The following is a 26,342-nucleotide window of genomic DNA, read 5'->3' as shown; positions in this document are numbered from 1 at the left end:
TTTATTAGGATGTGTATTGTTTGATATAGGCTGCCAGCGCTGTTTTATACTTCATAATACTAATTGGTATACAACTATCACTATCTATGAGAAAATACATTTTTGACTTCTTTTTGGCTTTAGAATGTATAGAACAGGGGTAGGCAACCCCCGACACTGGAGCCCCAAGTGGCACTCGAAGCCTCTTTTGCCAGAACTCGACTCCCTCCCCATCAACAGACCAGCACAGGGAAGTGTCAGTGAGACACTAATGCATTCCAATTTCAGAATTCCCCACACCACACCTGCACTGAGGGGGAGGCACGTTGCCCCCACACATTGTAAAAGATAGGAAATGGTTCTATAACTTTGCTGTAGCTGCGATCGTCAGCTTTTGTGATGGGGAAGAGATTGGGTGCAGTTCTGCTGGGGGGGTGGTCCCTGTTTCCAGGAGGAGGAAGACTGTCATAGGCCACTGCTAAAGCCAATCACAGTCCTGCTAGCCCCATCCACCATCTGGAGGAAGATGACTCGCTTGGTTGCCACTACTAATCTCAGAAAGAAGGGATTTCACTGTGATTGAGAAAACCACAATGTGACAGTTTGTGGAATTCAGTGGCTTCCCATCCATAGGGGGCGCACGGGCGCCGCCCCCCACCCAGCAGTCACCAAAAAAAATATTTTTAAAAAGGCCCCTTTAAAAAAAAAAATAATAGAGAAAAATGTTCTTTAAGTGCACTGTGTCGGGCGCTGGACACAGTCCACTATGGGAAGCGCCACGTCAATGCAATCACGAGATTGCAGAGGAGCTTCATCTGCAGGGTTTTGACCTGCTTTGTGGCGCATTCCAAAGTGCCGGACAACTTCTGCCCGTAGTGTTACTACAGGCTGGAGCTTTGTTCTTCTAGTTAACTGGTTACTTCCGGTTTCCATATGTTAGTGGTGAACCGGAAGTGACGTTGGCAGCTCCATGGAACGCACGGACCGAGTGGAGCTGCCTGTGAGGTAAGTATGAGACTCACTCAGCACACTGTATGTAAAATGAAAATCACTTTACCCCAATATATCTGCCTCTCACAGAGGACTGCACTGCACATTAGTGGCTGTATATAATGGGCATAGTGGCTGCATATGATGGGCATAATGGCTGCATATGACGGGCACAGTGGCTGCATATGATGGGGCACAGTGGCTGCATACGATGGGCACAGTGGCTGCATATGATGGGCACAAGTGGCTGCATATGATGGACACAGTGGCTGCATATGATGGGCACAAATGGCTGCATATGATGGGCACTGTGGCTGCATATGGTGGGCACAATGGCTGCATATGATGAGCACAAGTGGCTGTATATGATGGGCACAAGTGGCTGCATTTGATGGGCACAGTGGTTGCATATGATGGGCACATGTGGCTGCATATGATGGGCACAAGTTGCTGTGTTTGATGGGCACAATGGCTGCATATGACAGGCACAAGTGGCTCCATTTGGTGGGCACAATGGCTGCAACTGCTGGGCACAGTGGCTGCATTTGATGGCACAGTGGCTGCATTTGATGGGCACAATGGCTGCAACTGATGGGCACAGTGAGGCTGCAATTTATGGGGGAGGGGGTTCAGTATTTTTTTTTGTTTGCGCCGCCCCAAAATTTTGAGCACCAGCTGCCACTGCTCCCAACTGAACTAATTAGAGCAATCTGGTTGCTGCTGCACTAATAAACTGTTTCACTAATTAAGCCTGTTACTAGTAAGGCCTCTCAGCTTTCAGAATGCAAGCCAGATTTTGTGGCTGCAGTTGCTCCGACATTCGGAATGTATAGGTCTCCAAGATGAAAAGGTTAATTAGTACATAATGTGATTGGTATATAGATTTATGCTTGTGATTAGGAAATACTTTCACAGCAATGTTTACTTGAAAGCATTTAAAAGACATGCCTAGAGAAAAACATTTTCCTTTAATAATGTCTAATTATAACAAGGACAAAGAAAAATAGAAAAACAGTTGGGTGGATGGTGGTATCCTCATAACCCAAAAGTTATTTAACCTACTACATCACAATTATTGATAATCAATTTGGCCAAAATTCAGTTTAACCAGAATTATTAAAATGGAAGAGAAAATTCAATTAACCGGTTAGTGACTAGGGATGGGCCGAACACCCCCCCCCCCCCCCCCAGTTTGGTACGCACCAGAACTACTCGAACAGGCAAAAAGTTCTAGCGAACATGTGAACCCTATTAAAGTCAATGGGACAAGAACATGACCAATCAAAAGTCCTCATTTTAAAGGCTTATATGCAAGTTATTGCCAAAAAAAGTGTATAGGGACCTGGGTACTGCCCCAGGGGACATGTATCAATGCAAAAAAAAGTTTTTAAAACAATCATTTTTTCAGGAGCAGTGATTTTAATGATGCTTAAAGTGAAACAATAAAAATGAAATATTCCGCCATCCCTGGGGGAGTCTCCTTAGTTTGCCTGTAAAGTGGCACATATGTGCGATGTGTAGAACATGCCACACCAATAATGATATTTCTAAAGGAAAAAATGTAATGTAAACTTGCTTGCAGCTGTAATGTATTGCCAGCTCCTGGCAATATAGATGAAAAATCAATGAAAAACACAGCGTGTCCCCCCCACTGTCCATACAGGCCATTTGGGTCTGGTGTGGATTTTAAGAGGAACTCCACAGTAAAATGTTAAAAAAAAATTGGCGTGGGGCCCCCCAAAATCCATACCCAACCCTTATCCAAGCATGCAGCCTGGCAGGTCAAAATGGGGGAGGGGACGAGCGAACACCCCCCCTCCTGAACCATATCAGGCCACATGCCCTCAGCATGGGGAAGGTGCTTTGGGGTGCACCCCAAAGCACCTGGTCCCCATGTTGATGGGGACAAGGGCCTCTTCCCAACAACCCTGGCCGGTGGTTGTCAGGTTCTGCGGGCGGGGGGGCTTATTGGAATATGAAATGCCCCCTGATCCTGCCCCCCCATGTGAATGGGTATCGGGTACATTGTACCCCCACCCATTCAACAAAAAAAGGTCAAAAAGTTAAAAAACCATGAAACAAATCCTTTATTAAAAAAAGAAAAAAAAGTGTCCCGTGATGTACATCCACCATCAATCATGCCACCTGACAGACCTGAAAAATGGTAAAAAACTCCGCCTCCATGCTGTCTTTTCGCTTTAACAGCTCTTATATAGGCAAGGGCTGGGCCACCTGCTGACATAACCGGATGACCCGTCCCCCTCTGACGTCACCTGATGTCACATGACGTCAGAAGGGGTCACTCTGTTACATCAGGCCTCGCCCTTGCATATATAACAGCTGTCAAAGCCAAGAGACAGCAGTCGCCGGGGAGGCCTTCCATCAAGGCGGAACTTTTTTAATTTTTTATATTTTTCGGGTCCGTCGGGCAGCATGATTGAAGATGGATGTACATCGCGGACACTTTTTTTTTTCTTTTATAATAAAAGAATTATCAAAAACTGTCTCTTGTGGTTTTTACTTTTTGACGCTTTTTGGTGAATGGGTAGGGATACAATGTAACTGATACTCATTCACATAGGGGTGGGCGGGATCTGGGGACCCCCTTGTTAAAGGGGGCATCAAGATTCCAATAAGCCCTCCGTCTGCAGACCCCTACAACCTCTGGCCAGAGTTGTCAGGAAGAATGGTGGCACAGTGGTGTAGTGGTTAGCACTTTCACCTAGCAGCAAAAAGGGTCACTGGTTCAAATCCCGACCACGACACCATCTACCTCGAGTTTGCATGTTCTCCCTGTGCCTGCGTGGGTTTCCTCCTACACTCCAAAGACATCCTATTAAGTTAATTGGATCCTGTCCAAAAAAAAATAGCTCTAGTATATGTATGAATGTGTATTAGGGACCTTAGGTTGTAAGCTCCTTGACGGTAGGGACTGATATAAAGGTACAATGTATATGTAAAGCACTGCGTAAATTGACAGCGCTATATAAGTACCATAAATAAATAAAATAAGAGGCCCTTGTCCCCATCAACATGGGGACAAGGTGCATATACCCCTTCCTGCCCAGACCAATTTTTATCTTTCAGTGCTCTCACAATTTGAATGACAATTACTTAGACATGCAACACTGTACCCAAACAAAATTTTCATCATTTCTTTCACACAAATAGAGCTTTCTTTTGGTGGTATTTAATCACCATTGTGTTCTTTTCTTTTTTGCAATATAAGTAAAAAAAGAGAGAACATTTAGAAAAAAAAAATACTTTTTTTTATTTTCTATTATAAAATTTTGCAAATAAGTAATTTTTGTTCATAAATTTGGGCCAAACGTTATACTGCTACATATCTTTGGTAAAAATAACCGAAATTAGTGGATATTATTTAGTCTGTGTGAAAGTTATAGAGTCTACAAGCTATGGTGCAAATCATAAAGATTTGATTATACCTGATATACTGACGACTTTTCTTGAGGCACTGAAACCCCAGGACAGTACAAATACCACCCAAATGACCCCTTTTTGGAAAGTAGACAGTCCAAGGTATTTGGTAAGAGGCATAGAGAGTTTTTTGAGGGTGTCATTTTTCCATACAATTCTTGGGAAAATTAAGAAATTAATAGTTTTTTTACACAACCTTGTCAGAATAACAAGTTATTTCTAGCTAACAGCATATGCATACTTACAATTAAACCCCAAAATACATTCTGCTACTCCTCCTGAGTATGGCGATACCACATGTGTGAGACTTTTTCACAGCCTGGCCACATAGAAAGGCCCAACATGCAGGTAGCACCATCAGGTGTTCTAGGAGCATAATATACATCTAATTTAATTTCTACCTATCACACTTTTGAAGGTCCTGGAGCACCAGGACAGTGGAATTACCCACAAAATTACCCAAATTTGGAAAGTAAACACCCCAACGTATATTGTCTGAGGCATGGGCTGAAGATAGGTACTCAGGTACTCTGATGGGCTGCAGGAGGGAGGGAGTGTTCCTGCTGGCATCATTTTACAATACACTGGTGGGGAAGTGGTTAATATCCATACCAGACCCAAAGGGTCCCCCATGCCATTTTTCCCCATTTTTTTTCATTTACATTCTTTTTTGTACAATAATTCTTTTTAAATTTAGCTCTCAGCGGGGAAGCCTTAACAACCAGTTGAATGTGCGCCCATCCCAAGTGGTGCCTTAACACTCTAACCTCTCACAGTTACTCTTGTTAGGCGCAGGAACAGGCCCTGCTGTTAAAAATTAGTAAAAAATATGAAATCACATGCCCCTGTCAAACAGGTGCAGAAAAATTGGGCCTTGGGTATTGGTGATGCCTGAACACTGTAACCCCTCACAGTTACTCTTGTTGGGCACAGGAACGGGCCCTGCTGTTAAAAATTTGTAAAAAAAAATTAATTACTTGCCCCTTTCAAACAGGTGCAGAAAACTTGGGCCTTGGGTGTTGGTGGTGCCCTAAACCAAAAATATTGTTGGAAGCTAGCATAATCAATATTCAGGAATAGGATAGGCAGTCTTCAAGGGATCCCAGATCCCTAGCAAACTCAGTTACATCAGCATCAGGGGATTGATAGCTGCTGATCCAGGACTGATTCATTTTGATAAATGTCAGTCTATCAATGGAGTCTGTGGACAGGCGCACTTTTTGATCCATCACAAACCCTCCAGCAGCAGAGTTCAGAAAGCACGCTGGATGCAGGCCAGGTCAGTAGCTCTATTGCATATTGAGCAAGTTCTGGCCAGTGGTCCATCCTCAAGACCCAGTAACACAGTCAATGCTCAGTTGGAAAGGTCTCCAAGTCTGCTCTTGCCTCTAGATATTTCCACACCATATAATGCAGACGCTGCTGATGGTTGCTTGAACCTAACAGCCCTGGGCGCTGAGGACTAAAGAATTGTTTAAAGGCACCGGTAAGCCGGCCACCTTCTCCAGCGCTCTTCCTCTGACCGAACAAAGCCTCAGAAACATGTTGTCCAGGAAATGGTAAACCTCCCAGGGTCTGGAAAGGCGTTACACAAAGTTTTCTTCGAGGCATCCTGAAGATGTTTCATCCACTGCTCCTTCTATGAAGGCAGGATGAGCTCTGCAACATTTTTTTTTTAACAGAGATGTTTTATTGAAATACAAAACAGCATTACAAAGTCACATGCAGGAAAAGTCACATTCAAGCATGTACAGTAATTATCTTAGCCTTTGGCACCATTCTATGTCCCTGATTTCAAATCTCAGTTTCTTACAGAGTCTACATCCACGTATTTCTATTTACAGCCAGGGTTCTCCACCAGCATGTCATCTACAGGTTAGCTAGCTGAGTATCCGACCCGGGCATCTGAAGGGTGGGAAGGGGTAGGGGGGGGAGAGGCGCATTTAATGCTGTAAAGTCGTAGTTATGAGTCCTCTGTGGCTCCATCTCAGAATATAATTAGCCATTGGCATCTATCCACCCCGACCATGTCTTATCGAATTTTGCAGGGCATTGCCTGCTCTCATACGTAAGCCTGTAAAGGGGTAATACTGCGTTTATGGAGAGGCACCAGGACCCTCTCCTGGGCGGCTCCACTGACTTCCATTTGAGGAGAATTTCCCCTCTAGCATAGATCAGGGAGAATGTCAGGAATAGTTTGGTATATCTATCGCCCTGGACCTCCTCCAGGTGGCTCAGGAGGAGGGTTAGGGGATCCAATGGGACACTTGAACCTGACACCTCGCTCAAGGTGTCAGCTATTTGCTTCCAGTAAGGCTGGATCTTGGGGCATGACCAAACCATGTGCCAAAATGAGTCCGACTACACCTGGGACAGAAAGGGTCCCTTTGGGGGAATATCCGGGCTCTGGGGTGAAGTAAGCCCTGTGTAGAAATTTGAGCTGTATGAATCTCTTGCTGCTATCAATGACGGGATGTATGTAGAAACACAGTCCTCCCATTTCTCCTCATCTAGGGTGTTTATGTCTGCCTTCCACTTGTCAAAGGACCGGGTCAACTTAGTGTCATGGGCTACCGTCAGATAAAGGTAAAGAGAGGAGAGAGGTCGCCCCATTGTGCTGGAGGTCAGAAGTCGCTCCACTGAGTCTGACTCCAGTTCTGGGAATTGGGCCCCGAAGGCATGCCTAGGCTGCCAATATCGGAATGTCCACGTCGCTGGTATAGTACAGGTTCTTCAGGTCCTGGAAAGTCATAAGTTTGCCGTCTTTAACAATGTGTTTTAGAATCGTTATCCCTCTCTTGGCCCACACTGAGGGATCTGGCAAGGAATTGAGGTGGGTCAGTAGAGGATTGCCCCATAAGGGCATATGAGGGATATATGAAGGGGTTTCGCGTAGATCTCCCTAGCTTCCTGCCAGGCCCTTATTGTGGTTTTCATGGGGGTAGTAATAGAGGGATCGGCTTGTTTACCCTTGAATGCAAGGTTACTAAGAGCTGCGTATGACCCCAGTATGGCTGCCTCCAATGTAACCACAGGATTCTGCCTAGGCTGGGAGAACCACCACCAGACAGTGACCAGCACGGCCGCCCAATAATACATTTGAAAGTTAGGGAGCGCCAATCTACTGCTGGAAAGGGGTAGGTATAGTATCTGTTTTGCCACCATGGGGGGTCTCCCAATCCAGATAAAGGTCCCCAGCAGCCCCTCCAGTCTTCTGAAGAAAGCCCTGGGGATGTGGATCGGGGTGTTTCTGAAAAAATATAGGAACTTAGGCGGAGCACCATTTTCAACAGGTTGACCCTACCCACAAGGGTCAAGGGGAGTGAGCGCCATGCTGCACACTTGGTGGTGACCTGCAACACGAGGGGCTGGTGGTTGCGGTCTGTGTGGTCTCCTAAATGCGCTGACCTTAATCCCCATATACTTGATTTCCTCCACCCACTTAAGCTGCGTCTGGGAGTTACGTTTAGCTGTTGAGAGATGGAGCGAGAACAGTTCAGATTTGTCCCAGTTGATACATATACCTGAAAATTCACTGAAGCGAATAGGGCCAGTGCTTTCCTAAGGGAGGTAGATGAGTCAGCTAAATACAGTAGGGCATCATCTGCATATAGAGAGATTTTTTCTTGAATTGCCCCAACCTGAATACCCCGTACCTCTCCATCTAATAAGGGCGGCCAGAGGCTCAAAGGCCAGGGGACAGCCTTGTCTCGTGCCCCGATTCAGCAGGAAAGGCTCAGAGAGACAGGCATTGACATACACTCTAGCCTGAGGAGCTGCATATAGCATTTTAACCCACGAGATGAATTTATGACCAAAGCCAAACTTGGAAAGGACCACCCACAGATATCTCCACTTAACTGAGTCAAAGGCCTTTTCCGCATCTAGGGAGGCCACCAGTCCTTCGCCCTCTTCGTGCACTCTAGGTATGTGAGGTTTATATCAGTGCCTCTACCTGGCATAAATCTCATTTGGGCGGGGTATACTAATGCCGTGATAACCGTGTTTAATCTATTGGCCAATATTTTAGCTAGTATTTTAGCATCGACATTTAGCAACGATCTGGGTCTATATGAGGGACATCGAGAGGGGACCTTCCCCTGCTTCGGAATTACAATTATGACTGCGTCCCCGATGGAGTGTGGGAGTGACTACAAGTCTTCTGCTTCAGTCAGCATTTTATGAAGTCTAGCAGCTAGAATATCTGGGTATTGTTTGTATAGCTCCACAGGAACGCCATCTGGTCCAGGAGTCTTGCATAGATTTAAGTGCTTTGAGCTTCTCGTCTAGGGTAATAGGCTTGTCCAGTCCCTTTCTAGAAGCGTCGGTCAGGATGGGGACGTCAATGTCCTCCAGGTAGGTTGCTAGTTCGTTGTCCCTGAAGGTCACCTGCGAGGTATAGAATGTTTGGTAGTAGGCGACGAATCAGCGGTTTATCTCCTCTGAGGTATAGAAGAGATGACCGGTGGGATCTAGGATGTGGGCACACTGATCCCTCCCAATTGCTCCCTAGAGAGCCAGGCCAGAAGATTTCCTGATCTCTCTCCCTGCTCGAAATGGGATTGTGCGAGTAGTTTTTTCTGAGTCAGGGAACTGCGAAGAGAGAGGACCTCTGTAGTCAGGGTTTGCAGTCGAATGTATTGTTGGGGGTCGCGTGTTCTAACATAGAGTGCCTCCTGTATGCTAGCTTCAGATTCCGCTCTAACCAAGGCAGACCTCCTTTCCCTCCTAATTCTGGCATTAATTCTGGCATTAAGAATAATATATCTACCATCTGGGTCCAGCACCATGTCCAGAAGTTTGAAGGGTATCGTCTTGTTTACCAGAATGCTGACTCCTCTTGCAAAAGTGGAGTAGGTGGAGTGGTGGTGTCTGCCCAACCAAGGTTTTTTAAGAGATAGGGTTCTCCTTCCCACTAGGTGAGTTTCTTGGAGGATGCAGATATGGGGATTGTGTGTTTTGATAAATTGGAATACCAGTGACCTTTTACCGGGGAGTTGAGGCCCCTGGTATTCCAGGGACTTATTAAGGACTGACATGATGGCTGAAGTGTGTAGTAATATTAGGATGGGGTGGATAGGAACTTAGTGGACATGGCGCTCGGACCCAGGCCGGGCAATCTCTGAGCCTTTGTAACACATGTGGATTAGGCATACACAGTGATCTGCACAGTACATGAACAATAAAACATCTAAACTTTAAACTAGAAAAGAAAAAACATAACCAAAACAGCCCAAAAAGGGCAATAAACCTCCTCCCCCTCCCTCTCCCTGGGGACAGCTTCCATTCCCCAGTCCCAACTCAGCACTCTGGCTGCAAAGGGGGGCCCGTGCAAGAGGCGAGCTGGATCCCACCGAATTACTTACGGAGGTGTCCGACTGAGTCCGTCAGTTCTGCAATTAAAATCCTCCGCTGGTCTCAGGGAGCTAGTGGGGCTGTGTAAAGGATACAGGGATCAAGACAGTGGGTCAAAAGTCTCCACTGCCCCCTAGCAATAATTGTGTCATCCATCGGGAGTTTGTGACCTTTGTATACATCTTGGTAAGTATGGAGTAAACAGAAAGAGGACTAGTGGGTGAATCTACTGATCTTGTCAGGGGCAGAAAGCTTGTGTTGCATCAGTAAAAATGAAAAGGGAGTAAACCAAAAATGAAAAGTACCGTAACTTGAACCGTCTGGAGCCCCAGGAGTTAGGCAAGGCCTAAGTATAGCAGTGCAGGGCTCTGTCAGGTTTAATGTGGAGGGCATTCCTGGGAAGGAAGAGCCAGGGGGGAGGACTGCTGTAAGAAGGGGGGTTCAGCAAGCGGCAGGGGGAAGACAACCGGTCAACAAAACTAGTCAAGTCCACCGCAGGCTGGGGATCCCCAGAGTGAGTTAAACATGGGCTGGAATACTCACAGTTAAGTTAGTTCATTCAGCGGTGTGGTGGTAAGGAATTCAGCCAGGCGGAGGCCTCTTTTGGTGTGTGGAAGAAGCGAGATGTCTCTCCATCCTGGACTCGGAGTCGCGCAGGAAACGGCATGCTGTATTTGATATTGCGGGCTCTCAGCGCCCCCTTCACTTGGTCGAACAACTTGCGTAGCCTCTGGGTCTCGACCGAGTAATCCGGGAATATCATTAATTTGGCATTCTGAAAGCAGAGTTCCCCCAGCAGTCTAGATGCACGAAGGACCTTGTCCCTGTTGCAGAAATTGAGCATGCGAAGGATGAAGGTTCACGGGGGGGCCTCCGGGGGGCCCAGCTTTGGTGGGACGCGGTGTGCCCTCTCTGCTGTGTAGTAGGGGGAGAAGTGCGCGTGGGGAAGGAGAGAGCGGAGCATGGCTTCAACAAAGGCCGTTGGATCCCCTCCTTCAGCACCCTCTGGCAGGCCAATGATCCGGATATTGTTTCTCCTGTTTCTATTCTCGGCGTCCTCTGCCCTGTACTCCAGGGCCTTCACTTTAGTATGGAGGGTACGGAGGACGCCGAGTGATCCATTGAGTCGTTCTCCACCTGCCCTATTTGTTGCTCCGTATCCGTTACTCTGGAGCAGAGTTTATGTCCTGGCGTATGAGGCTCACATCGAGTTGTACCGCCTCTATCTTGGCGGTAAGGGTCATCTGGCACGTTGCTATAGCTGCCATCACCTCCGCTAGCCAGGATGGCCAATGATTTCTGGCCTGGACCTGCTAATCAGTACTAGCGAATGAAGAGCCTCCTCTGCCTGTGATGTGATGTCACCTCCTCTCGTGGAGCCCTTTTCAGTTCCAGTAAGAGCAGAGAGGACATCTAACCGTGAGTTGCACCAACACTACATTGACACCAGGGGCGTTGCTAGGTCTACAAAAGATCTGGGGCTAGAGCCCATAGCAGCGTAGTAAAGAAAGTAAGCAAAGTCATACGCTAGGGCGAGCATACACATGTATATACAATAATATACGCGTGTGTGTGTGTATATATATCCCCAGAGAGCACCCCACTTACATCAGGGTCCCCAGAGAGCCTCCTCCTTACATCAGAGTCCTCAGAGAGCCTCCCCCTTTCATCAGGGTACCCAGAGGGCCCCCCACTTACATCAGGGTTCCCAGAGAGCCCCCCTTACATTAGGGTCCCCAGAAAGCCTCTCCCTTGCATCAGGGTCCCCAGAGAGCCTTCCCTCCCCTTGGGGACCCCTGCAGAGACTCGGGGCTATTGGCCCCAGATTCGGGGCTATAGCCCCAAAAGCCACCCCCTAGCGACGCCCCTGATTGACACCACTACACATAGGCACATTTGTCACCCTCTGATCGCCCTCCCATTTAACCCCTTCAATCCCTGTCACTGTGTCACCAAGTGCAGTGTTCAGATTTTTCACTGATCACTGTACTGGTGCCACTAAATAGTGTTAGGGCAGTTAGTAGTAGGCCCAGGTATGTCTAGGGTACCCCCCCATTAACCCCCTAATAAAGGTTTAACCCCTGATTGCCCCCAGTTAACCCTTTCACCCCCTGTCACTGGTGACACTAGTCAGTTGGTTAGTTTCACCGTCAGTCTTTTATATCATCAGGGTACCCCCATAAATTACCTAATAAAGGTTTTAACCTCCTGATTGCCCCCGAGTTAACCCTTTCACCCTCTGTCACCAGTGATCACAGTATTAGTGTCACGGGTGACGCTAGTTAGTTTTTTATAGCATCAGGGTAACCGCCGTATATTGCCTAATAAAGTTTAAACCCCCTGATCAAAGGTGACATCAGTTTTAGCATCATTTAGGGTCAGCGTAAATCCCAGGCAGGGTCAGATTAGTGCAGGTACTTTAACACACACACACACACACACACACACTAGATAGCTCCGTTACTAGTATAGTATTTGAACAGATCAATATCTTTGATCTGTTCAGAACTATATTAGCGTCCCCAGTAGTTTAGTGTTCCCAAAAATGCTTCATTAGCAGATCAGCCCAGACACCTGCTAGCACCTGCGTTTAGCCCCTCCTCCCAGCCCAGCCAAAGTGCAGTATCAATCGATCACTGTCACTTACAAAACACAACACACATAACTGCAGCATTCGCAGAGTCACGCCTGATCCCTGCGAACGCTAACAGTTTTTTGGTAGCGATTGAAGCAGGCTCTGACAACCAGGTGCTCCTTTGCCTGTGAGTCACACTAGCTGTACCTATTAATTTAGAGGCCAAAATGTTCAAATAGAGGTACATTAGTGAAGAGGCCTACATGTTGCTGAGCATGACAGATGAGAGCAATGTGGAAGCTCCACTGTCAGATTTACGCTCAGTATACTAACCAGTAGAGAGCAGCAGCACCCTGACAGATAGCTCTGATGATGGAGTAGTGATCCCTGCTAAGGTCAGGTGTACCCGACCCCGTTCTTCTGTTGTTGAGGTGCAAGAACCGCAGGGCTCTCGTATGGAGCAGAGAGCCAGTACTACTGCCGCTCATCCTTCTGGTGAACTGGCAAGCACCAGCAGCCTCGTACATCCTGGTCGTAGACAAACCAGCACTGCAGTAACATTTGGTGACGTGGCGAGTCCCATAAGTGCAGTTCAAGCTGGTGCGGTGGCTAGCACAAGTAGTGTCCCGTAGCCACCAGGAAGAAAATGACAGGCCCGTAGAGCCCATAGTGTCTTACACGATGCATATGCCAATCCTGATTGGGAACCCACCACTTCTGCAGCGCCCATACTTCCCCCATTCACTGACCAACCCGGGATTCAGGTGGAAACAGTTGATTTTACGTCACTTGATTTTTATTCACTGTTTTTCACGGAAGATCTCTATAGATCTATTGTGGACCAAAGCAATTTGTATGCTGGCCAATTCATCGCTGCTATTCCCCATTTGACCCTTGCCAGAGAATGGAAACTTATTATGGTTTCCAAATTTAAGACCTTTCTGGGCCTATCCCTCCTCATGGGCATAACTAAAAAAAGTGAGTTGCGGTCATATTGGTCTACTAACCCAGTTCACCATATGCCCCTGTTCTCTGCTTCCATGAAGAGCCTTCTCTGCCTATGAAACATAAACACAGGCAGAGGAAGTGATGTCACCTCCTCTCGTCGAGCCCTTTTCGGTTCCAATCGATATAAGCAGATCTTGCAGTTCATGCATTTTAATGAAAATGAACTCTGTCGTCCTCAGGGTGACCCTGGATTTGATCAGCTCCATAAGATTCAGCCCCTGGTAAACCAATTCAACCAACAGTTTGCAGCCTTGTTTATTCCTGATCAAGTTGTCTGCACTGATGAGTGCCTGATTAAGTTTTTTAGCTGCTTGTCTTTCAGCAAGCATGCCAGATATGGGGTCAAGATGTATAAGCTCCGTGACAGGGCCACAGGCTACACATATAGTTTGTAATGGTTTATGAGGGAAAAGACAGTCATGTAGATCCCCCTACTGCACAGACTACATAGGGAGCGCTGGAAAAATTGTTTGGGACTTGGTGTCACCCTTATTCGGAAAGGGGTACCACTTGTAGGGCTGGGAAAAAAATCGATTTAAATCTTGAATCGAGTTGAGAGGTCAAATCGATTCAAAATTTAAGCAAATCGATTTTTTTAGATTTTTTTTTTTTTACCACGCCGGTCCCGAGGCGCTGCGGGCATGAGTTTTTAGGCGAGGGCGCGGCTTCGGCCTAGTCCGCGGCTACAGCCGGACGCCGCGGACTAGGCCGAAGCCGCGGCCTCGCCTAAAAACTCATGCCCGCAGCGCCTCCGGACCGGCGCGGACACCGCGCCGGGCCTGAAGAGCTGCAGGCAAGGAGTTTTTAGGTGAGGCCACGGCTTCGGCCTAGTCCGCGGCGTCCGGCCGTAGCCACCTATTTAGTCACCTTTTTGATTGTGGAATTGGCGCATGTGGTGCTTCCTCCAACAGCTTGTAGAAACCCTACTTAGACGGGGGAGAGAGCCTGCTTGAGATGTAATAATTTGCTTGCAGTGAAGTGGAGGGATACACGGAATATTTTCGTTCTGTCCTCTATTCACGCAGATACGACAGTCCAAATTGTAAAGGCAACTGGTGTTGTTGAGAAGCCCCTCTGTGTCCATGATTACAGCCTTAACATGGGATGAGTGGACTTCAATGACCAGTTGGTATAAAAAAGTGTCTGTATATCTATTTCAGTTGGCTCTGCTGATCGGTTGTGTGCTTTACAAAGCATCAGGACGAACTAGATCCTTCCTTAAATTCCAGGAAGAGAACATCATAGCCCCTCTGTTTCCAGATGGTGCTGTGCCCCAACTTCCCAATGCAAATGCATGAGAGGCATTTTCCGGATGTTCTCCCTGGTACCCCTACCCAATGAGCACCCCAAAGAAGATGTCGTGTATGTAGGAAACGCGGATATAGGCGTGACACCCGCTATTATTGTCCCTCCTGTCCTGACCAAACCTGATCTCTGCATCGGTGAATGTTTCCATCGCTACCACACACTAGTGGAGTATTAGCGTAGGGTACAGCACTGCACAGTCATAGGGCACACTAACACAGGGTCTCGAAAGATGCTATCGCATTTTGAGAGACTCAAACCTGGAAACTTTACAGTTGCAAATAAAAGTTTAAAAAAAATTAAAATAAATTTTTTTTAAAAAATAGTTGTCATTTTCTTGTTCTTCTCTCTATTGTTCTGCTCTGTTTTACTGTATTTTACACTTAACTGCAATGTTTTATTGTTACTATGTTTTATCATGTTTATTTTGCAGGTATGTAATTCTTTTATACTTTATTGTTTACTGTGTTTTATTGTTAACCATTATTTTCTTTGCAGGTATGTCATTCAGCTGCAGCACTGATTTACTTATCTTGACAGCAACAGCGTTTGCTCTCACAATACGTAAATCAGCGACTCCAGTGCTATAGAAGGTGATTTCACCACCACAGTTAAAAAAGAGCATATATGCCGAAGCATGGGGACAGAGGCAGAGGGGCGATATGCCCCTAACATTGGGGGTGGATTGCCCCCATGCTTTAGCATATATTTTTTACTCTTTTTTGGCACAGAGTGCAATAAAAAAAAGTTGTTTTATTGAGTTAATGTTTTACTGTTACCAATGTTTGCTTTTCAGGTACGCCATTCAGCTGCAGCACGGATTTATTTCTTTTGATAGAGACAGGGTTTGCTCGCACGATACGTAAATCAGTCTCCAGCACTGTAAAAGGTGATTTTACCACCACAGTTAAAAAAACGGTGTATGTATGCCCATCATTAGAAGTGGGTGGATGCAGGGCCATATTCTAATGGTGGGCATACCACTGTTCAGCCCACAGGCTGCCTGAAAAACAAGAACATTACAATATATGCCCAACAAGGACAAGTGATGTACTGGAATGTTGCTGGACCTTACGGTGGTTATACCAGAATGATGCCTGCAGGTTTGGGTATCATCTTGGTATCGGTCATTTGAACTGGCGGACGGCTTTCATGTAAAAGCAATCCTAGTGACTAATTTGCTGCTAAACTGCTTTTACAAGCAGTGGGAGGGAATGCCCCCCTCCTCCCGCCATCTTCCATGTTTTTCTTTGACTATCTTGTACCACCGGGGGACCCGAGAATGCAGCCAGTGGTTCCGCCAGCTGACCATAGAGCTGATCGGAGACCAGAACAGCTCCAATCATCTCTATAGCCTAAGAAACCGGAAGCTACAAGCATTTCATGACTTCGGTTTTGCCGGATATATACAGCACCATTGGGAAAGCATCTGAACACACTGATCTTGGTGTGGTCAGATGCTTTGAGGGCAGAGGAGAGATCTAAAGTCTAATAGACCACAATTTTTTCAAAAAAGAGTACCACTACATATTGCTATCATAGGGGATATTTACATTCCCTGTGATAACAATAAAAATGATTAAAAAAAATGAAAGGAACAGTGTAAAAATAAAATAAAAAAGCAAAATAAATAATAAAAAAATACATAAAAATAAAGCACCCCTGTCCCCCCCCCCCCCCCCCGTGCTTGCGCGCAAAGGCAAACGCAAGTGTCAGTCTTGTGTCGTATGTAGGTATCAACTCGAACGTCAGATCGAGGGCAGTAATTCTAGCAGTAGACCCCCTCTGTAAATCTAAAGTGGTAACCTGTAAAGGCTTTTAAAATGTATGTAGTTTGTCTGCATGGTTGTGCACAATTTTAAAGCATGTTGTGTTTGGTATCTATGTACTCGGCATACGATCTTCCTTTATATTTTACCAATCATTTGGGCAACATAGTGTGTTTTAGTGCATTAAAATTCAAAAAAGTGTTTTTTTTTCCCAAAAAATTGTGTTTGAAAAACCGTTGCGCAAATACTGTGTGAGAAAAAAATTGCAACACCCACCATTTTAATCTATAGGGAATCGTTTTTAAAAAAAAACAAAAACAAAATATATATATATATATATGTATATATATATATATATATATATATATATATATATATATATATATATATATATATAATGTTTGGGGGTTCAAAGTAATATTCTAGCAAAAAAAAAACGGAAAATTGTATACTCACCTTTCCGTAATTTTCCTTTCCTGTCGCATCTTCATGGCAGCATACACGTTGGGTTGTGACTCCGCCTCCACAACCTGATAGGACCACATAGCTATAAATTAGAGAGTAGACACCTGCCCCAGTATTCTCTATAAATATATACACATGTCACCTCAGAGGGTGGGTGATTGTATGCTGCCATGAAGATGCGACAGGAAAGGAAAATTACGGAAAGGTGAGTATACAATTTTCCGTTTTCCTGTCGCATCATGGCAGCATACACGTTGGGGAGTAACTCGCCAAACTGGGTGGGAATGCCAAATTAAATTTATTGACAAGAAACAGAAGAATTGGCCTGTATGACGGCCCTCCCAAATTCAACTGCTGCTAAGCGTGCAGCGTCTATTCTATAATGGGAAATGAAGGTGCTCCTCCAAGACCAAGTGGCCGCTCTACAAATGGTTTCCGCTGAAACTTTACAATAAGCTGCCCATGAAGTAGCCATTGCCCTGGTGGAATGCGCTCTTAAATCTTCTGGATTCTGCAAGGTGCTTAAGGAGTAGGCCTTCTTGATAGCTTTCACGAGCCATGAGGCGATGGTACGGGCAGAAGCTGCCTGGCCCTTCCTGAACCCATGTGGGATGACTAAAAGGTTCTCGCATTTTCTGAATGACTTGGTTACCAAGAGGTAATGCAGAATGTTGCCCTTGACATCCAGGGGACGCCCTGATCCGTGAATAAAGCCGGGAGGTCAATCTCCTGGTTAAAGTGGAACGAAGAGGAGACTTTTGTGATAAATCTGTCTGAAGGCTTCAGGGTTAGCCTGTCTGGGTAAATCATCAGATACGGTTCTTTGATCAGCAAAGCTTGCATTTCTGAGACCCTCTTCGCCGATGTGATGGCAATTAGGAATGATACCTTTAGAGTCAGGTCCCAGAGGGAGGTATCCTCAAGTGGGAAGAAAGGCTCTCCGGATAAGATCTCTAGGACAGTCGATAGATCTCATGTTGGAAATGAAGGCTTTCTGGGAGGCCTTACCTTCAGGCAGGCTCTTTGAAATTGAACCACCAGAGGGTTGAGTGCCCACTTAACCCCTGTCAAAGCAGAGATGGCAGAGACTTGGACTTTCAGGGTGCTGGACCTAAGGCCTTTGTCCAGACCTGACTGGAGGAACTCAAGCACTTGTACTGCTGATGGAGAAGAAGGGTCCCAACCTTGTTCCTGAGCAAAGGAAGAGAATTTTCCCCAGATTCTCTCGTAGGTGCTATTCGTGGAGGATTTCCTGGCTTGGAGCAGGGTGTTGACTACCTTCTGAGAACAGCCCTGATCTAGGAACCTAGACCTTTCAGTCTCCAGGCCGCTAGGTGCAATCTCTCTGGATTCGGATGTAGTAGCTGGCCCTGGGTTAGTAGATCCGTTGTCACTGGGAGTGGAAGTGGATCCGCTGTGCTCAGTTGCAGGAGGGTGGTGAACCAAGGCCTCCGTGGCCAAAAGGGAATCACAGCCAGTACAAGAGCTGTTGAATGTTTGAGCCTCAGAAGGAACTTGGCTATCAGTGGAGTCGGTGGAAAAATGTAGCCTAGGCGAAAGTTACAGGCGTGCTGGAGACAATCCGTTCCCTCCGCTGAGGGGAAGGGGTTCCTTGACAGAAACCTCTGACACTTCTTGTTCTCTGGCGTTGCTGCGAGGTCTATGTCTGGATGACCCCATGTCTGGCATATGAGGGCAAAAGCCTGTGGGCTTAGACACCACTCGTTGTTGGAAACGAATGTTCTGCTGAGAAAATCCGCAAGTAGGTTCTGAACCCCTGGAATATAGGCCGCCTTCAGGTCCCGCAGGTTCAGTTGAGCCCATCGCATCACCGGACCGACTTCCCGCATCATGGAGATGCTCTTGGTACCCCCCTGCCTGTTGATGTAGGCTACAGCCACTCGGTTGTCCATTTGAATGAGGACCTGTTTCCCTCTCAGAAGTGAGCTGAATGCCAAGAGGGCTTGGAAGGCTGCCTTAATTTCTAGGACATTTGATACTACATCCTTGGTTTTGAAGTGCCAGCGGCCCTGAGCTGCATAATGTAGGTAGTGTGCCCCCCATCCCTCCAGACTGGCGTCCGAGGTTACCACCTGCTGGTGGAGGATGACTATCTGCTTGCATCTGCTGAGGTTGTCGGGGTGGGTCCACCACCGTAGAGATAGCCTGGCTTCCTCTGAGATGCGAATCAATTGGGACATGGACCATCCATCCCACTGGCACAAGAAGGAGGCTTGCAGGGGTCTGGTATTCCATTGCGCCCATCTGACCATTGGAATGGTTGCTGATAGGGAGCCCAGGAGGCTGAGGTATGCTCTGGCCGGTAGGCATAACACTGGAAAAGCATCCTTCACTTTCTGAACTAGTAGGGACAACTTCTCCCCTGGCAATTCCACTGTGTTTGCTCGGGTGTCTAGTTCGGCTCCCAGGAAGACCATCCTTTGGGTAGGTTGGATGTTGCTTTTTTGCCAGTTGATTATCCATCCCAAACTCTTTAGGGTGGAAACCAGGATCTTGCGATGCTGAATGAGTGATTCCTGGCTGCTTGAGAGGAGGAGGATGTCGTCAGGTAATGGTGAACCCTTATGCCGCGTACACACGAGCGGACTTTCTATCCTACTTGGTCCGGCACACTTTCCGACGGACTTTGTCCGCCAGGTGCGCCGGACTTTAAAACGAACGGACTTGCCCACACACGCCGGGATTTTCCGGCGGGCTAAGTCCGCCCGTCTTTCCGACGGACTTTCGCCGGAGTTCCGGCGGACTTTCAGAATGAACGGACTTGCCCACACACGGACAAGTCCGTTCATTTTGAACGTGACTCAGGTGCGACGGGACTAGAAAAGGATGTCAATCTTGCCGCTTTTATCGGCTAGATTGACACCTTGCGAGCCCCGTCGCGGGGCATACCAGGCTCTTAGGTCTGGTATGGATTATAAAGGGGAACCCCGCTACGCCGAAAAAACGGCGTGGGGTCCCCCCTAAAATCCATACCAGACCCCGATCCGAGCACGCAGCCTGGCCAGTCAGGAAAGGGGGTGGGGACGAGCGAGCGCCCCCCCCCTCCTGAACCGTACCAGGCCGCATGCCCTCAACATGGGGGGTGGGTGCTTTGGGGGAGGGGGGCGCCCTGCGCCCCCCCCCCCAAAGCACCTTGTCCCCATGTTGATGAGGACAAGGGCCTCTTCCCGACAACCCTGGCCGTTGGTTGTCGGGGTCTGCGGGCGGGGGCTTATCGGAATCTGGGAGCCCCCTTTAATAAGGGGGCCCCCAGATCCCGGCCCCCCACCCTATGTAAATGAGTATGGGGTACATGGTACCCCTACCCATTTACCTAGGAAAAAAGTGTAAGTAATAAAACACACCACACAGGTTTTTAAAATATTTTATTAAACAGCTCCGGGGGGGGGGTCTTCTTCCGGCTTCGGGGGTCCCTCCGCTTCATCTTCTCCCGGCGTCCGGTTGGTTCTTCTCCGCTCTCCGGCCTCTTCTCCCGGTGTCGCAGGTCTTCGGCCGGCCCCTCCGCTCTCTTCATGTAGCTCTATTGCGAGCGGAGGTCCGGACTTCTGGGCTTCTGGGCTTCTTGGCTTCTTGGCTTCTCTTCTCTTCTCTTCCCCCAGATGTTGACACGACGCTCTCTCCGGCTGGACTGGTCTCTGAGGGCTGCGTTGTGACTTATATAGGCGGAGACCCCGCCCCCATATGATGTCACAGTCCCTGGGCATGCTGGGACTGTGACGTTTTAGGGGGCGTGGTCGACCACGCCCCCTAAAACGTCACAGTCCCAGCATGCCCAGGGACTGTGACATCATATGGGGGCGGGGTCTCCGCCTATATAAGTCACAACGCAGCCCTCAGAGACCAGTCCAGCCGGAGAGAGCGTCGTGTCAACATCTGGGGGAAGAGAAGAGAAGAGAAGCCAAGAAGCCAAGAAGCCCAGAAGCCCAGAAGTCCGGACCTCCGCTCGCAATAGAGCTACATGAAGAGAGCGGAGGGGCCGGCCGAAGACCTGCGACACCGGGAGAAGAGGCCGGAGAGCGGAGAAGAACCAACCGGACGCCGGGAGAAGATGAAGCGGAGGGACCCCCGAAGCCGGAAGAAGACCCCCCCCCCGGAGCTGTTTAATAAAATATTTTAAAAACCTGTGTGGTGTGTTTTATTACTTACACTTTTTTCCTAGGTAAATGGGTAGGGGTACCATGTACCCCATACTCATTTACATAGGGTGGGGGGCCGGGATCTGGGGGCCCCCTTATTAAAGGGGGCTCCCAGATTCCGATAAGCCCCCGCCCGCAGACCCCGACAACCAACGGCCAGGGTTGTCGGGAAGAGGCCCTTGTCCTCATCAACATGGGGACAAGGTGCTTTGGGGGGGGGGGCGCAGGGCGCCCCCCTCCCCCAAAGCACCCACCCCCCATGTTGAGGGCATGCGGCCTGGTACGGTTCAGGAGGGGGGGGGGCGCTCGCTCGTCCCCACCCCCTTTCCTGACCGGCCAGGCTGCGTGCTCGGATCGGGGTCTGGTATGGATTTTAGGGGGACCCCACGCCGTTTTTTTCGGCGTAGCGGGGTTCCCCTTTATAATCCATACCAGACCTAAGGGCCTGGTATGCCCCGCGCTCGCCGCAATAGGAAGATTTGTTTTTCCTATTGCAGCGAGCGCGAGATGCAATACCATCCCCTCGTGTCGCATTTGGTCTGTCGGACCAGCCTACACACGAGCGGGCTTTCCGTCGGACCAGCACTCACACGAGCGGACTTTCCGCCCGAAACTGAGTCCGACGGAAAGATTTCAAACATGTTTAAAATCTAGGTCCGGCGGGCTTTTGGGAAGAAGTCCGCCGGAAAAGTCCGCCGCCGCCCACACACGGGCGGATTGTCCGGCACACTCTGGTCCGCCGGACCAAGTATGCCGGAAAGTCCGACCGTGTGTACGCGGCATTAGACCTTTCTCCCTCAAAAAGGCTATTGCTGGTAGTAAAACCTTCGTGAATGTTCTGGGGGCTGTTGAGATCCCAAAGGGAAGGCTTCGAAACTGGAAGTGCCCCTGACCCACCGAGAATCGCAGGAATTTCTGGAATGCCACATGGATTGGAATGTGCAGGTAGGCATCCTGGAGATCTATGGAGAGCATCCAGTCTCCCAGGTTTATGGCCTGGAGGATAGACTGTAAGCTCTCCATCCTGAATGACTCCACTCTGATGGACTTGTTGAGGTTCTTTAGGTCTAGAACCGGTCGAAAGTCCCCTGACTTCTTCTTGACGAGGAATAATGGAGAATAGAATCCCCTGCCTCGTTGTGCTGGCAGAACTTCTATTATCGCTCGTTTTTGGAGAAGATCTTGAATGTAGCTCAGTAGAGACAACTTTTTTTCCCGAGATGGAGGAATACAGGTTGGGTAGAACTGATCCCCTGGGGGTCGGTTTTTGAAGGACCACCTGTGGCCGAAGGTGACAGTGGCCAGGGTCCAGGTATCCTTTATGGTTTCCGCCCAGACCAGCTTGAAACTGGAGAGTCTTGCTCCCACTACCGCTGGCCGGACGGGCGCACCTTCAAAAGGGCTTCTGGTCACTGGAAGCAGGAGCCTTAGGCTTCTGAAACTTCATAAAGGAGGTTTGAGGGTTCTTCCAGCTCCTTCGATACCCCTTCCCTGGTCTGTACGCTCTCGCGTCCCTATATCTCTCTGGGAGGTTCCGCTTAAAGGGAGGAGGTCTCTGCTGCTTGGGCCTCCTGTCTGAGGGGATGAGCCCGGAATTGCCACCGGTTACTTTGGAGATGGCCGTGTCTAATTTTGTTCCGAAGAGGTGCTCACCATCGAACGGAATACGACATCAGTTAGATTTGGAAGCTGGATCCGCCGTCCAGGGCTTCAGCCACAATGCTCTTCTGGCCGTTACTGAGGCCAGCATAGATTTAGACGCAGACCTGATGGTGTCGACCGAAGCTTCAGCCACAAAGTCACCAGCCAAGCTTAGCTCTTGCAACGCCTTCACTATTCTTTCTTGGTCTGCACCCTCTAATACGAGCTTTTCTGTGCTTGTGGACCAGCTCAAGATGGCTCTTCCTACTGCAGCGAGTGCTATTGCAGGCCTGCAGGCGCCTCCAGCTGACAGGTAAGCCTGCTTGAGATCTGTGTCGATCTTTCTGTCGAGGACATCTCTAAACGTTACCGTGTCTTCTAACGGGAGGGTAACATGCCTGGCTAGGCGCATCAGGGATGCGTCCACTACCGGAGGGGACACCAGAGGGTTCACTTTAGGCTCCTTGAGTGAGTATAGCTTCAGGAGTCTGTTATTCAGACTAGACTTTTTTTCTGGTCTCTGCCATTCTTCTTTGATTAGGTCCTCTAGTTCGTCAATGAACGGGAAAGATTCTGGATCCTTTCTAAGCTGAGGAAAATACTTCCTTTGTTTCGGTTGGGCTTCCTGGGGTTCCTCCCATCCTATTGCCTCCTCAACCGATTTAACAAACGGCTCTATCAGACCGAAGTCGAATCCGGCCGATACCTCCAGACCCTCATTATCAGACAGGGAGTCTTGCTCCTTTGATGTGCTAGCCCGGGATGGAGAGGTAGTAATGGAGAAATCTACATCTGATATCGAGGCCTGGGGGGCTACGGCCCCAGCTGAATCTCCGACCTCCAAGACTCTCTCTCTTGTGGCCTCTTCCAGGCATTTTTGACAGACCAGTTTATCTGGAAGAGCCGCTGCGCCGCAAACCCAGCATGCATTCCCGGCAGGACGGGAGTGGCGTGCGGAGGAACGATGTTTGCGTGAGGGCAATCTTCTATGGCGGGATCGGCCATGTCTAGAGTGCGACCTGGAGTGGCTTCTTCTGCGGCTTCCTCTCGAGCGGCTTCTTCTATGATAGGAACGGCTCCTTCTGTGTCTGGAGCGACTCCTCATGCGTGAGGACTCTCTTTGTCTTGAAGCAGACGTTCTTAAAGACCTGGTAGGGCTGACCAATTTAGGCAGCGTTAGTAGTGCTCTCTTTTTCAATCTTCAATACTTACACTTGTCTTCCCCCCCTTACCTAATAGGCTGGCCGTGATCTACTGGGGCAGCGGTCTCCATGGAGAGAAAGCGGACTGGAAACCTGCAGGGAGAAAAAATAAGCAGAGCTATGCAGAGGGAGCATGAATCCTGACTTAAAAGCTGAGTAGAGGAAGGCCACCTACCTTTGTAGAGCGCTTTTGCAGTCAAAAACGATCTGTCATACACAGACAACCAGCAGCAGCAAATACAGCTACTGCTGGGCTTTTAAATCCGCCGCCATCAGCGTCAGACGCTCGCGCATGCGCAGTAGCGCCGCGGGACACCCGGCGTCATCTTGGAAGCTGGAAAGCGGCACAGAGGTGCCCAAACGACGCACTGCGCATGCGCGAGGATGCCGAGAACGCTCGGCGCTCCCGGACAGCAGACTGGAGAACCACAGAGCCCAGCAGATGGGCAGAGATACTGGTAGGAGAGGGAGAAAGAGGGGGGATGGAGACCGCTGCACACAACTAAGCCTGTTTAAGGCTTATTTCATGAGGCCACACCGAAGCTTCCCTGGCCATTCCTCCAGCAAGCCTGTTTAAGGCTTTTGTGGGCTGCTGCACTTGAAGCCTGTTTAAGGCTTAAATTTTGGTCAGACAGCGGAGTGAGATGAGAGAGTGCCCCTGAGATCACCAGAGTGGGGCTCCTTCCATTTAGCTTGTTTAGAGGCTGTACAAGAAGGACTTCCACCCAGGAGAGGCTAGAACCTGGCTGGGGCGAAGCGGTAAGGGGGTGCTGATCCGTGCTTCCTGACAGGTGAGGAAAAATAAGAGAATACTGGGGCAGGTGTCTACTCTCTAATTTATAGCTATGTGGTCCTATCAGGTTGCGGAGGCGGAGTCACAACCCAACGTGTATGCTGCCATGATGCGACAGGAAATTTTTTTTTCATGTAAACAAAAAGTGGCAGAAAGGGTCTTGTCTTCAAGTGGTTAGAAGAGTGGGTGATGTGTGGCATAAGCTTCCAATGTTGTGCATAAAATGCCAGGACAGTTCAAACCCCCCCCCCCCCCTCACAAATGACCCATTTTTGGAAAATAGACACCCCAAGCTATTTGCTGATAGGCATGTTGAATCCATGGAATATTTTATACTTTGCCACAAGTTTCGGGAAAATGTAAAAAAAAAACTTTTTTTTTTACACAAAGTTGTCACTAAATCATATATTGCTCACGCATGGCATGGGTAGTTACACCCCAAAATACATTCTGCTGCTTCTCCTGAGCATGGAGATACCACATGTGTGAGACTTTTTGGGAGCATAGTTTCGTACAGGACCCTGAAAACCAATCACTGCCTTCAGGATTTCTAAAGGCGTAAATTTTTTATTTCACTCCTCACTACCTATCACAGTTTTGGAGGCCATGAAATGCCAAGATAGCAGAAACCTCCCCAAATTACCCCATTTTGGAAAGTAGACATCCCAAATATGTGCTGAGAGGCATGTTGTGTCCATGTAATCGTTTTGCACAAAGTTGTCACAAAATGATATATTGCTTGAACATATTTTGGAGTATAATTTCACATATACCCATGGCATGTTTGAGCAATATATCATTTAGTGACAACTTTGTGAATAAAAAATATTTGTCATTGTCCCGAAACTTGTGGCAAAATAATATAAAATATTCAATGTGCTCAACATGACTCACAGCAAACTCCTTGGGGTGTCCTTCCATTATAGCACCTCAAGAAATGATAGGCAGTCATAAACTAAAATCTGCATAAATTCCAGAAAATGTACCCTAGTTTGTAGACTCTATAACTTTTGCGCAAACCAATTAATATATGCTTATTGAATTTTTTTTACCCGAGAGATGTGGCAGAATGCATTTTGGCCCGAAATTTATGACTAAAATTGAGATTATTGTATTTTTTTTATAACAAAAAGTAGAACATATAATTTTTTTTTCAAAATTTTCAGCCTTTTTTCGTTTATATTGCAAAAAAACAGAAAAAAACACAGAGGTGATCAAATCCCCCCCAAAGAAAGCTCTATTTGTGGGGAAGAAAACGACGCACATTTTGTTTGGTTACAGCATTGCATTACCACGCAATTACCAGTTAAAGCAGTACAGTGCCAAATTGTAAAAAATGCTCTGGTTATTAAGGGGGCAAATCCTTCCGGGGCTGAAGTGGTTAAATATCGTGCCTGGGGGTCCCCTTAGTCTGCCTGTAAAGTGGCGCATCTGTGTGATGTGTAGAATAGTGCCACAGCAAAATTACATTTATAAAGGGAGTGTTCTGTCGAGAAGTGCCCCCCATCGAATAGTGCCCGCGCATGCGCAGGACGGAGCCGCACTTCAGCTGATTTGCCGAGCAGCTGGAGTGACATGACCAGAGCTCAAGTGCACATCGTAGGAGGCATCTCTCGATGGGAGATACCATTTCACGGCCACAATTGAAACCTATACAAACAGCAG

The sequence above is a fragment of the Aquarana catesbeiana genome, linkage group LG02 (assembly GCF_042186555.1).
Source record: "Aquarana catesbeiana isolate 2022-GZ linkage group LG02, ASM4218655v1, whole genome shotgun sequence".
Classification (NCBI taxonomy): Eukaryota; Metazoa; Chordata; class Amphibia; order Anura; family Ranidae; genus Aquarana; species Aquarana catesbeiana.
This window is presented reverse-complemented; position numbering follows the sequence as displayed.